The 13,030-nt window shown below is 40.5% G+C and overlaps 1 protein-coding gene across 16 annotated transcripts in view; it reads left to right on the top strand.

The window, feature by feature from the left end:
- The first annotated feature begins 6,139 nt into the window (after positions 1–6,139).
- LOC117345757 (copine-1-like) overlaps positions 6,140–13,030 on the top strand; it is a 162,711-nt gene continuing 155,820 nt past the window's right edge. For 11 of the 16 annotated variants that reach the window (XM_033914874.1, XM_033914873.1, XM_033914872.1 and 8 more), the window contains exons 1-2: positions 6,140–6,278; positions 9,621–9,718. The gene's annotated coding sequence lies outside the window, so the exon portion shown is untranslated. Of the gene's footprint in view, positions 6,279–6,436; positions 6,699–9,620; positions 9,719–13,030 lie in introns of those variants that run through there. The other 5 variants (XM_033914863.1, XM_033914876.1, XM_033914875.1 and 2 more) reach the window with 5 other exon arrangements.

The following is a 13,030-nucleotide window of genomic DNA, read 5'->3' as shown; positions in this document are numbered from 1 at the left end:
ATCCCTCCTGTAACCTGAATGTACCTATAATCTGTACCTTGCCATGAGCCAAATCAAAAAATCAGCTCCAGGCCTCTTCAACTCAAACTGAAAGAAGTTATGATGTCAGGAATTTCATGACTCTTTGAATGGTATATTTCATGAGAAATCAACCCAAACCCTAAGTACTTTAAAGGCATTTCAAGTAGCTTTTTTTCTTTTGCATCTGCATTATGTGTAAATCACCTGCACTTGAGTGTTTGAAAATCAAATTCCTGCATATACTTTGCAGCCTCACAGATTAACAAAACAACAAAAGAACCAAAGGTCCAACTTCGTCTGCAGTGAAAAAACAGACCAGAGCAAACAAACCAAAACTGCAGACTTGTACACGGTGCAGGCAAATTTTATTTTGACAAATAAATCTTAACTAAAAACCTTTTACCAGACAGGGGACCCAACACGGTCCGTGTTTCGGACAACCTTCATCAGGGGTCCATGGTAATAAAGGTAAAAAGAAATATATCACAAAAAGAAGCCTGGAAAAATAGCGTTTGGTAGCACACCAGTGAATCTCTGAAATGCACTACAAGTTCGTCTGGTAAAAGGTTTTTAGTTAAGATTTATTTGTCAAAATAAAATTTGCCTGCACTGTGTACAAGTCTGCAGTTTTGGTTTGTTTGCTCTAGCCTCACAGATTATCCAGGTAATGGAACTACTTTGGTGACTTGCTTTACTGGGCCTTACTATTTGCTTATTTTTAAAGAGATCAATATTGAATATAACATGCACAAATCTTGAACTCACTTATAATACTGAGTTTTGGTAATTAAAGGATCCTTTTACTAAGCGCATGCTAAATACTAACGAGTGCCAATGCATCCATTGTATCCTATGGAGGCATTGCCGCATGTTAGCATTAAGTGCACGCTAAAACGCACAAGCGTGCCTTAGTAAAAGGACCCCTAAATAAATAGTGGGAACATTATTACTATTTTTTTTTTTTTTTAATAAGGCCCAGAAAGTTAATTGATATATTAGATCTTTATGGTGAAGAGAAGTGATTCTGACCCTCTTAGAATGTACAGATGCTCTAATATCCAGACAATATAAACCCAGCAGCAAGAAGACTCTGAATTTTCAGCTGTTCATTGCAAATAAATGGAGCTAGTTTGCAGTTGAAATCAGATTCGGAAGTATTCATGCCTCAAGGCAAGAGGCTTTGAACTGGAAAATTGCTGCTGGGAAGTGAAGGTGGCCAGTGTGAAAAACTTATCAGCATTGTTCTAACAAAACAGAATGGAATGCTTAATGCAGAATGTGCCCTTAAAATACCACATGTGAGAATTATTTAGAAAAACAAAGAACAAATGCGGCATTCGACTTAGTGGATCACAACATCCTTCTACAGATCTTAGACGCAATAGGCATCTCAGATAAAGTATACTCTTGGTTTGAAGGATTCCTAAAACTCAGAACCTACAGTGTAAAATCAAACAAAGAAAAGTCAGAATCCTGGTCAAACCCCTGCGGCGTACCACAAGGATCTCCACTATCCCCCACCCTCTACACTGCTTCTCTAGGAACGCATCTGGACAATCTGGGCATAACCACCTATAGTTATGCTGATGACATCACCATCCTCATCCCATACGATCATTCTAAACCTACCATGACAGACAAACTTCACCAAACACTTGAAACAGTCACAACCTGGATGAAAAATCACAAACTTAAACTCAACCAAGACAAAACAAAATTCATCCTTCTCGAAAATGACAAGATCCAAACCACAACCAACTTAGACATAAACGCAATCAAATATCCCATCCAAACCACCATAAAACTACTTGGCATGACCATAGACAGATGCTGCACTATGCAACCGCAAATAAATAAAACAATTCAGAAATCATTCGCAATCATGAGAAATCTGAGACAAGTCCGAAAATTCTTTGAAAGAACACAATTCCAACTTATAGTACAATCCCTAATACTAGGTATATTGGACTACTGCAACATCCTCTTCCTTCCTTGCCCTGCAACTACGATCAGACAACTCCAAACAATCCAAAATACAGCTTTGAGACTCATCTACTCATTGAAAAAACATGACCACATCACTGAAGCCTTCATCAACTCACATTGGCTTCCAATCCAAGAAAGAATCCAATTCAAATTCTACTGCATATTATTTAAAACCCTACACGGAGACAGCCCATCATACTTGAACAATCGCCTCATCCAAGCACCCACTACAAGACACAGAAAAACGCACTCCCCATTCATACCCCCCCCAATCAAGGAAGTAAAAAGAACAAAACTACACGACGGCCTCCTAGCCACCCAAGCCGCAAGGCTGGACAACCAGATCTCCAACCTCTTGATGACCACCCCAGACTATAGGACGTTCAGAAAAGAAATAAAAACCACACTTTTCAAGAAATTCCTGAAGCAGCAATAACATCACGACCGTTTAGTAACTCTAAAACTGACATTTGATCTACCCATTACTGCACTAATAATAACAAAAGAACTTCCACTATGACCACCTATTAACTCTTTTACAAACCACCTCACCCTCAACAACCCGCTAAATGTTTATAAGATCTACAACTTACCTCTCTTGCTTATCATTGTAACTCTGTTTTTTTAAATTAACCTTTTGTAATCCGCCTTGAACCGCAAGGTAATGGCGGAATAGAAATCCCTAATGTAATGTAATGTAATGTAATGTAATAAATAGACAAATGAGAACCAAATGTAAACTTTGGGGGGCAAATGGGGCAGGCTTCAAGAAAAAACCCAAAAGGGTCACATATCAATGAGATGGTTTGTCGAGGTTATATAGTACCAATCTCATTTGAGCCCTGAAAATGAAACAGACATGGAAATAAAACCTTAAAACTTGTTAGGACCTAATGGTAAACAGGTCTCACTTGCACATAGCAGAAGCGGGGTCTATGCTAAGCATTAGGAATATTTAAGAATAAAATTAGCACGATTAACTAATTTCTACTCTCACACAGCACCTATTACTCAAGCAAAAACAATCAGCAGAAAGCTATCATAACTCAGTTCGCATGTGGCAGCACACAGACAAACAGAACATAAAAATACAATAGTCTAATGAAGCTATTTGATAGAAAATAGATTTAAAATAAAGGGGGGAAATTATATACAAGGCACTAGGGCAAAAACAAAAAAAAAACTTGCACTTTTAAAACGGGAGGATCAGGAAAGATTAAAACTGAGCGCAGAAACATAACAGCACATAAAGGCTAAATGGCCCATCCAGTCTGCCCGTCCACCATCTCCTCTCCCTAAAAGATGCCATGTGCCTGTCCCATGCTTTCTTGAATTCAGACACAGTCTTTGTCTCCACTACCTCTACTGGGAGACACTTCCACGCGTCTGTACAAAGTATTTCCTTAGATTATTCCTGAGCCTATTGCCTCTCACTCTAGTCTGGAGTTTTCTTTCATTTGAAAGAGACATGCCTTGTGTATTTAAATGTCTCTATCTTCTCTCCCCTCTCTCACCTTTCCTCCAAACTAGACATATAGAGATCTTTTAGGTCTGTCCCTGCATGCCTTATGACGAAGACCAGTGTGTCGCAAACTTTTTAATCTGCGGCACACTAATCTCAGGGCTCCGGCTGGAGGGCACCCATAAATGTGCAGATGTCGATACAATGCGATGGTGTCACACACATGCATGATGTCATCACATCGACATCCACACATGCCTGGATGTCCTCCCTGAGCCTCCTATTACCGCTGGGGGGGGGAGGGGTTGCTACAAAAGGAGCAGAGGTGCAGGCACCAGCTGACTGACTACAGGACATGTCTTTCGCCACAAAAGATACATGCTGTCAGCTGACACCTCTCCTCGTCGGTATCTCGTGGCACACCTGGAATCTGCTGAGGCACATAGTTTGTGACACACTGATATAAACCATCTGCCATTTTAGTAGCCTTCTTCTGGACCGACTCCATCCTGTTTATATCTTTTTGAATGTGCAGCCTCCAGAATTGTACACAATATTCTAAATGAGGCCTCACCAGAGTCTTATAACATAAAACTTTGTTTATAGCCCACTGAGCCTTACAATTCACAGCGGCTTACAAAAGGGTGAAGCTATAAATCTGACATCAATATATCAGTACTACATCAATATACAATCACTGATTCCCCAGAAATGTAGTAAATAAAACCATTTTTAGCATGTGCCTGAAATTTAAATAAGAAGACACATGGTTTACCAGAAGGAGAAACACAGATTCCCATCGAGCTATTTGATGAAAAAGCATACAACTGAAAAATTTCTCGTGTGTATTAACTTTCACTGAGGTGAAAGCACACAAGTAATCCTTTTCAAATTCCGGGTTGCTGAATTAAAACCAAAATATTCTTCAAAGAACTAGGCAAAAGATTTTTTCCTACTGGCCACACCTCTGGCTGTGCACCCTAGCATCCTTCTAGCTTTTCCCCATCACCTTTGGACTCCCTAAGAACATCACATACTATCACACCCAAGTTCCGCTCTTCTTTCGTGCACAAAAGTTCTTCACCCCCTAAACCAGCGGTCTCAAACTCAAACCCTTTGCAGGGATTTGTAGGTACTTGGAGGGCCGCAGAAAAAAATAATGAATGTCTTATTAAAGAAATGACAATTTTGCATAAGGTAAAACTTTTTATAGTTCATAAATCTTTCTTTTGGCTAAGTCTTAATAATAATATTGTAATTTATAGCTAAAGAGATATATGATCAAGAAACTGTTTTATTTTACTTTTGTGATTATGATAAACATACCAAGGGCCTCCAAATAGTAGCTGGCGGGCCACATGTGGCCCCCGGGCCGCGAGTTTGAGACCACTGCCCTAAACTATAGCGTTCCCTTGGGTTTAGCATACAATTTCAGTCCATTCCTCAAGCTTTGCTGCCTTCCTCATGTTTTCCACACCATCATGGGTGTCTACTCCATTGCAGATTTTGGTATTATCCACAAAGAGGCAAATCTTACCCATCAACCCTTCAGCAATATTGCTTATAAAAATGTTAAAAAGAAGAGGCCCAAGGGCAGAACCTTGAGGCACACTGCTGGTGACATCCCTTTCCTCAGAGTGATTTCCATCTTACACTTAACCAGTTCCTGACATAGTCCATCATGTTGGGGCCTATACTTAGGGTTATCAGACGTCAGGATTTCCACAGACATGTCCTCCTTTTGAGGGCATGTCCAAGGGTCCGACCGGCTATTCTAAACCTGACACTTTGTCCGGGTTTTGAAAACCTTTCCTCAACATTGCGTCGGGCAGGAGGGCATCTGCGTCCTGCCCGACCAGAGCAGGTAATGAAGGGCAGGGTTGGGGCGAGGATGGGTGGAACTGGGCGGGCCTGGGAGGTGGGTCTAGGGGTCCTACCCTTACTGAGGGCACTTGGCTTATTTATTAGACGTCTGTGCTAAAATCTAAATACACCACATCTAGTGCACTCCTTCTATCCAATTCTCTGGTCACCCACTGAAAGAAATTGATCAGATTTGTCTGACAAGACCTGCCTCAGGTCCTGTAATGCACTGGACAGAGAAAGGTAGGGGAGGGTCATTGGGGTGGGCAGACTAGATGGGCCGTGGCCCTTATCTGCCGTCTATTTCTATGTTTCTAAACTGCACTATTCTCTATTTGAAAAGTGAAAAACCTTAATTGGGGCAGCTTGTCCGTATAGAAAGGAATAAAAACTGTAACCCCCCAAACCTCCACTTAAATAATCTCTTCCTCCCCAAAACACCAACCAAGTATTCAGATCCCTGAAATGTAACGTAATCTTATTTGTTATATCACACAGTAACGTACAGTCAATTTAATATCCAATTTGCAAGTTCTTCCGGAATTAATCCAGGTACCTCTCCTCCCTTGTAACCAAAAAACCAAAACTGTTGTAACTTCACTGGAAATGTCCAGTTAGCTCTTTTGTAATCCGCCTTGAACTGCAAGGTATAGGCGGAATAGAAGTCCCTAATGTAATGACAGAAATATCAACCTGACCCCAGGCACGGGACGGGAAAATGAGTTTCCGCGGGAACGGGGCAAAAAACAACAACCACCACTCTGTCCCTCCCCCCCCCCACGCGCCCCCGCTCGCGCCTCGCCGTAACGTCGCGCCCGCCGTGACGTCCCGATCCCTCCCTTGAGCGGGGCGGCGGCCATTTTGCAGAGGAGTGAGCGGGGTTGAGGGGCTGAGAGAAACGGGGCTAAATTCATTTCTAATCTCTTTTTCTATACAGATTTCCTCGGTAAGAACCTCGAAAGAGCCGCCGCGTGCGGGGGCGGGAGAAAGGGAGGGGGGGCGGGCGCGCGGCATCTCTTCAGCGGAGGCCGCAGGGCCTCGTCTTCGCAGGTTGACTGGGCCGCTGCCGCCGACCCCCCCCCCCCCTCCTTTGCCTGCTCTGTGGAGCTGAGAAAGGGCCCCTCGCGCTCGGCCTCGCTGCGGCTGCGCAGCTTCGGGGCTCGAGCCCGCCCGAGGCTTCTGGGGTTGCCCAAAGTTTGCAACGTCAGCGCCGGCCTTGGCATAAGTGTAAAGCTGTGAATGAAATTCGCTTCTGGTGTGGCGCCTTAGTCTGTTTTGTGCCGAATCATAAACGCTGTTAATGCGAGAACCGGACCATCTTGTTTGGAAATGGTCATTTGGGGCTGTTGTGGAAGTACCTGGAGAGGTGACTCTAGCCAGAGCCGCAGGAGCACTAGGAGTTCTTAGTCTGGCCTTGAATTTTTCTTTAAAATCCAGCAGGCTTCTTAGCTTTCACTGAATTATCTGATACTTTTCCTTATTGACTGAAAACAAGTTATTAGTCTTGTTACCAATTATTTTCATGGTTTCTCCTTGTGTCATGGTCCTATTATGGCCATTTTGTGTTTTGCTACTCGTTCTATAGATAGGCTAAATAAGGAGTTTTCTAGTCTCCAAATTATGCTGAGAGAAAACATCTATCTTCATCAGCAGCTGTTCTATACCCTTCACCGTTAATTATAGATTCCTTTTATACCTTTTCTAGTCTATCTTTTTAGAGTTGGGGCAGCTACATGCACTATTTAAAATGTGATCATACTATAGATTTATACAGTCATTAGGATACTCTGTTTTATTCTGTTTTCCTTGTCCAACCGATTCCTAACAATTGTTTGCTTATTTGACTGCTCAGGAAGGATGTCAGTATATTGGCCAAAAAGACTAATGTGAAATACAACATTGTGTATGTATGTACTGTATATATGGTAACTTTAAAAAAGTTATGCAGGCAAACATAAAATCACTGGGTAAACTTACTTGCAAAATTTCAAAGGAAGGTACCTGGAGATAAGCTGCTGCCTTGCTTTTGCAGAAAAAATGCTAATTCAATGCTTAATGTACTGCCCTTGATTCTAAAATTTTCAGTTATGACAATTCAAAAATATTGTGGGGACTCCCTCAGTCTTATTCTCTCTTGGGGAATACCTGCATGAAAACTTTGGTAAATGGATATGCATTGATCCACAGCACATAGGATGGTTACTTTCCAAAAGCCTTTTCATGGGTTAACTAGTCATTTACTTGAGTATAGAGTATATGGCTTTTGAAAACTGCCCTCAGTTTGATATAAAACATAATGCAACTTGGATTTTTTTTTTCTTGGATTAAAGGGGTAATTTTCAAATCCTGTAGGATGCTTCAAAGTACTGGTAGACATACTACTACTTACATTTTCTATAGTGTGCTTGGCTTAAACAGCTTTAAACATGTAATATATAGTTTACAATCTAATCAAAACAAACAGGACAAATAAGAGATTAGGGTAGGGGTTGGCAACCATTTTTCAGCAAAGAGCCAATTTATCCAAAATATCTGACCTAAGATTTTATAAAGAGCTTTTCTCCCCTCCAACCCCTTACAGGTCCCCTCCCCTAACTCATAGCCAAGGTTCTCTCCCCTTTCCAAGCCCCAACCCTTTAATCTCCCTCCCAACCCTACGATTCCCCCCTTCCTCTGGGCCTACAATGTACCTGGTGGTCCAGTGGGACTGAGTGCAGCCCTCTCGCTCCTGCCTCCTCATGGCTGCCTTCTTAAATGACTGACACAACTTCTCACAGTAGCTCACAGTACTACATGAAATGCTGCGAGCAGCTATTTTAGAAGGCAGCTGCTAGTAGACAGGTGCAAGAGGGCCATGCTCCTGCCACAAAGACCCCTGCTGGACCACCAGATACCTTAGTAGGCCCAGTGGGGGAGGGGGTTGGATCGTGGGGTTGGGAGTGAGATTAAAGAGTTGGGGGTCTGGAGAGCCGCAGCCACATGCAAGAAGAGCTGCATGTGGCTGATCCTGGATTATGGAATTGCTTACTGTGGGAATGAGTAAAAACACACAGGTACTTTACAGGTGAGTAGGAGTTAAAAACAGTCACAATAAAGTGGACTTTTAAAAGCCTAAAAGTCCCTATTAAATTGAGTTAGTGGGGATTTTGCACCTTGCTTACTTTGTTCTGGCTCACTGTTCCATCTTTTTTCTGGCAACCACAAAATCACATATGTTGTGGAATAGTATGTGTACTTTGCCCACTTTGGGAAGAAGGGACAGTTTTCAGGTGACCCTATCTAGTACATTAATCCCTTTTAATATACCGTAGTTAGATCCATTCAAAAATAGTTCTTTACATTTTAGCTGCCATTAAGATACCAAATTTGCTGGCCTTTCAAGTTTTTATTTTCTGTAGTTTCCACAATCTGCAAGTGTTAATTGTTTTATTTTTGTTCTGTAAATTTGATAATCTAATTCATAAATGATATGGAAAACGGAGCAATGAATAATTTTAGCTTGTACCAGTGATAATCTGTAGTTACATTTCCCCCTTCTATTGAGGAAACCCATTAGGGAATGAGTGGCCCAGTATTTAGAGCAATTGATTGGAAAGCATGAAAAATGGAAGGGCAAATCTACTTCTCTCATTAATGATATGTATGATTTTTTTTTGCAAGTTACTTTACTGGTGCTTCATCTACTCTTTTGAATTATGAGATTTTTGGGACAGTGACGTATGTAAATGATTGTTCAGCACTGTATCTGTGTGCTAAAGCTATATAAATTGTAGAAACAATATAGGACTTGGTCTGTAATCACTTGTCTTTCAACATTTCTGAGGTGTCTTAAATAATTTTATCAAATATTTTACTTTTAAAATGCAGAAATACTGTATCCAATGATGGAATTTTATTAATGTTTCCATCTTCACAGAATTCCAGTAGATCAGTAAGACATTTTTTGCTTTCTTGAATTCATGCTGGCTCTATCTCATTAAATTGTTTATTTATATGCCCTGTATTTTTGTTAATCTGCTATTTTGTCTAACACAGATATCATGCTCAGTGGTTTATAGTTTTCCTGGATCAATTCTGGCTCTGCTTTTAGCAGTTGGTATTGCATTAGCTACTTTTCAATTTTGTGGCAAATTGTAATAATTACCAGCAGAGGAGATCTGCAGTTTCATATTTGTTTGTTTAGGCATCTGTACTGAAAATCATTAGGTTCTGGTGACTTTGCTACTATTTACTTTGTTTGCGTTAGCATCTGATTGAAAGAGAATATAATATATCCCTTGGAAAACAGGTCACACCTACAGGAGCATTTTCAACTGCTGCAAGGTGATGCTTTCCTTTCCAGTGACTCTGTGCCTCCAGAGCAGCTGAGGAACTGCTAAAGTAGAGGTAGGACCATATTACTATGTCCCTGAAGGTGTCTTCATTGTATATTTTTGTGTGCCTCAATTCCTATAGGTCTCATGTTATTCTCCTGTTACTGTATTTGTTCTTGAAAAACCAGGATTTCTTTGCATCAGATGGTTGTAAGTAACCTTTACACTACAGGCAGATGTTACTTTCCTCCTCCACTCCCCCCCCCCCTCCATAGTCTGACTTTTGTACTGCTAAGCCAATTCTCAGATGCTCACTCAGGATTTCTGGTATAGAAGATGTCTGGCTACTGGAAAGTGTTGCTTTTAATAGGTGTGTATGTACCCGCAGTTTACCTTTTGGGTAGTGGATGAAAATGTTGCATATCTGCAAGCCTGATTGTGTATCTGATATTAGTAACTGCATGCAGTATTAAAAAGCAAATACATCAGTGCTGTTTATATTAGGTAAGTTTTTAAATGTGTGTGTGTATATAGCTGTTTTTTTCTCTCTGGAATGGTAGGTAGTTAATATTGTGAACTACTAGTGGTCTAAATGAAATGTTTTGATTCAAGCAGGTTTAGAGCTGATTTGATAAAAACAGGCAAGTTACAAATGTTTCAAGTTAGGTTTGTTTTCTTTTTGTTTTCACTGTGGTTCAGCTGTATTGCAGAATTTTATTTTGTGCTATGCCTTTGTTTGAGAACCAAGAGTGAGAGTAAACACTATGGTTTCTGAATCGTGTTTTATCATAAGTGGTTATAGGAGGAAAGTACAACACATGCGATATGAAATTTATCTGAAATTTGTTAAAGTCTGCAAAATGACTTTTTAGTGCATTTGTCTGTTAATACATTATAGAAGTATTTTTCCATATAAGCATTATAGAAACACCTTTTTTTAATTATAAAGAGAGAATAGTGCACAATTTTGATCTTGTTTCTAAAAGCATTTGATACTGAGTACTTTTTTCGATAGGTTTTGTCCTGCATGGCTGTGGAAACTTATTTTGTATTTGTACAATATAAATTTTATTTTGTTATGAGTGACATCTCAAATCCTGAACATTTTCCAATTTGTACATTAAATAAAATCGGAAGTGTTTGAGTTCTTTGTGACTGTATAGAAAAATGCAGCTGAAATATGGGTATGGTCAGTTACGGTATCTCACAGTGGACTCCTTTTGCTAAACTGCAGAAGAACTTCTTACCACGGCCAGCGAGGTAAATGCTCAGACGGTCATTCAATTCCTATGAGAGTTGGAAAATTTATTTCACGGGCCTGCGATAAGAAGCTCTTCTGCGGCTTAATAAAAGCCAGTGTATATTTGTTCTTGGGTCTGCATTGGGAAGGTAAATACTGATATCCATATTGTATAAATAAATTTGAATGACTGTAGGGCTATGTAGATGATAGACAAGTATTGCGTGGGGAAATTTTTTGCAAGATAAAATTATTATTGAACTGCTTAATAGAACTTTGTTTACTTAGAAATAAAGAAGTATGGTGGCAGATAAAAGCCAATGGTCCATGTAGTCTACTCATCCGCAGCATCCACTGTCTCAAACTTTTTTTTAGCTCTGGCAAGACTAAGAGCTCCTTTTATGAAGGTGCGCTAGCATTTTTAATGCATGCACCAGATTCGCGTGTGCTATAGCGCGCACTAGATGAAAAACTGCCGCCTGCTCAGGAGGAGGCGGCGGTAGTGGCTAGCCTGTGCAGCATTTTAGCGTGCACTGTTCCGTGCGTTAAGGCCCTAATGCACCTTCTTAAAAGGAGCCCTAAATGGAGCAAATGTTTTTTGTGGCACATAATTGAGATTATAAAATTGCAAAGCCAACAAAAAATGAAACTTGAGACTTATTTATTTAAAGTTCTTTAAGCTATGTATGGGTAATTGTAACAATGGTAAAACCAAAGTAGATAGAATAGAATTGCTAATCAGTGTAATGGATGTGCTTGTTTTTGAATGCAAATTAACTCAAAACGCGGCTCAATAGTTGTCAGCAAACACACATTTCATCATCCACCATCTGTAGTGGTTATCTTTTTTTTTTTTTCTATTTAATTTCTGTCCGAGCTGAAGATCCAAATGGTAACAAAGCTTTGACTGCTTTGTTGCTCAAGTAAGAACAATTACAGCATAAAAAATACAAATAAAACTAAAATTACATAGAAACATAGAAATAGACGGCAGATAAGGGCCACGGCCCATCTAGTCTGCCCACCCCAATGACCCTCCCCTACCTATCTACTTTGAATAGATCCCACATGTCTATCCCATTTGGCCTTAAAATCAGGCACGCTGCTGGCCTCAATAACCTGAAGTGGAAGACTATTCCAGCGATCAACCACCCTTTCAGTAAAAAAGAATTTCCTGGTGTCCCCGTGCAGTTTCCCGCCCCTGATTTTCCACGGATGCCCCCTTGTTGTCGCTGGACCCTTGAAAAAGAAGATATCTTCTTCCACCTCGATGCGGCCCGTGAGATACTTGAATGTCTCGATCATGTCACCCCTCTCTGCGTTCCTCGAGTGAGTATAGCTTTAATTTATCCAGCCGTTCCTCGTACGGGAGATCCTTGAGTCCCGAGACCATCCTGGTGGCCATTCTTTGGACCGACTCAAGTCTCTGCACATCCTTGCGGTAATGCGGCCTCCAGAACTTCACACAGTACTCCAGGTGGGGTCTCACCATGGATCTATACAATGGCATAATGACATCAGGCTTACGGCTGACGAAACTCCTGCGAATACAACCTATGATTTGCCTTGCCTTGGATGAAGCTTGCTCCACTTGATTGGCAGTCTTCATGTTCTCACTTACGATCACCCCTAAGTCTCGTTCTGCTTGCCGTTAGTTTTCAAGGACCCATCATGTCAAAGTGATGCTTGTCTGGGCGGTTGTATCTGTACCCAGACAGATGCTCAAAATATTGACAGATTCTTGCGTATGCGACATATGTCATCTATTCTAGAGTATACTTATAAAAAGGGATTAAAAAAAAATAAAGTAAAATTCTGGAATCTCTCATGGCACACCTGAAATCTCTGGGACACAGTTTGAGAGACACTGCCCTAAGAGATCCTACTTAGATATATTTATCATATACAATATTGATCTTTGCTAATAATTATATTTCATAGCTGAATAATTAAACTTGTTGTATTAAGTGCTTTATGTAGTAATGCAGTAAACTTCTTCCATATTTTGTTTCTCTCCCTCCACCCCTTTTTTATATAGCTGGTTATTGTTTCTTGAAATAATTATTTGTAGTGCTGAAATATGTAAATCTTGAGACAGTAAAAAGGAGAATAAGATAAGGTTTTGAAGTCCTGTATGCTATTTGA

This window comes from Geotrypetes seraphini, chromosome 11 (genome assembly GCF_902459505.1).
Source record: "Geotrypetes seraphini chromosome 11, aGeoSer1.1, whole genome shotgun sequence".
In the NCBI taxonomy this organism is placed as follows: domain Eukaryota; kingdom Metazoa; phylum Chordata; class Amphibia; order Gymnophiona; family Dermophiidae; genus Geotrypetes; species Geotrypetes seraphini.
This window is presented reverse-complemented; position numbering and strand designations above follow the sequence as displayed.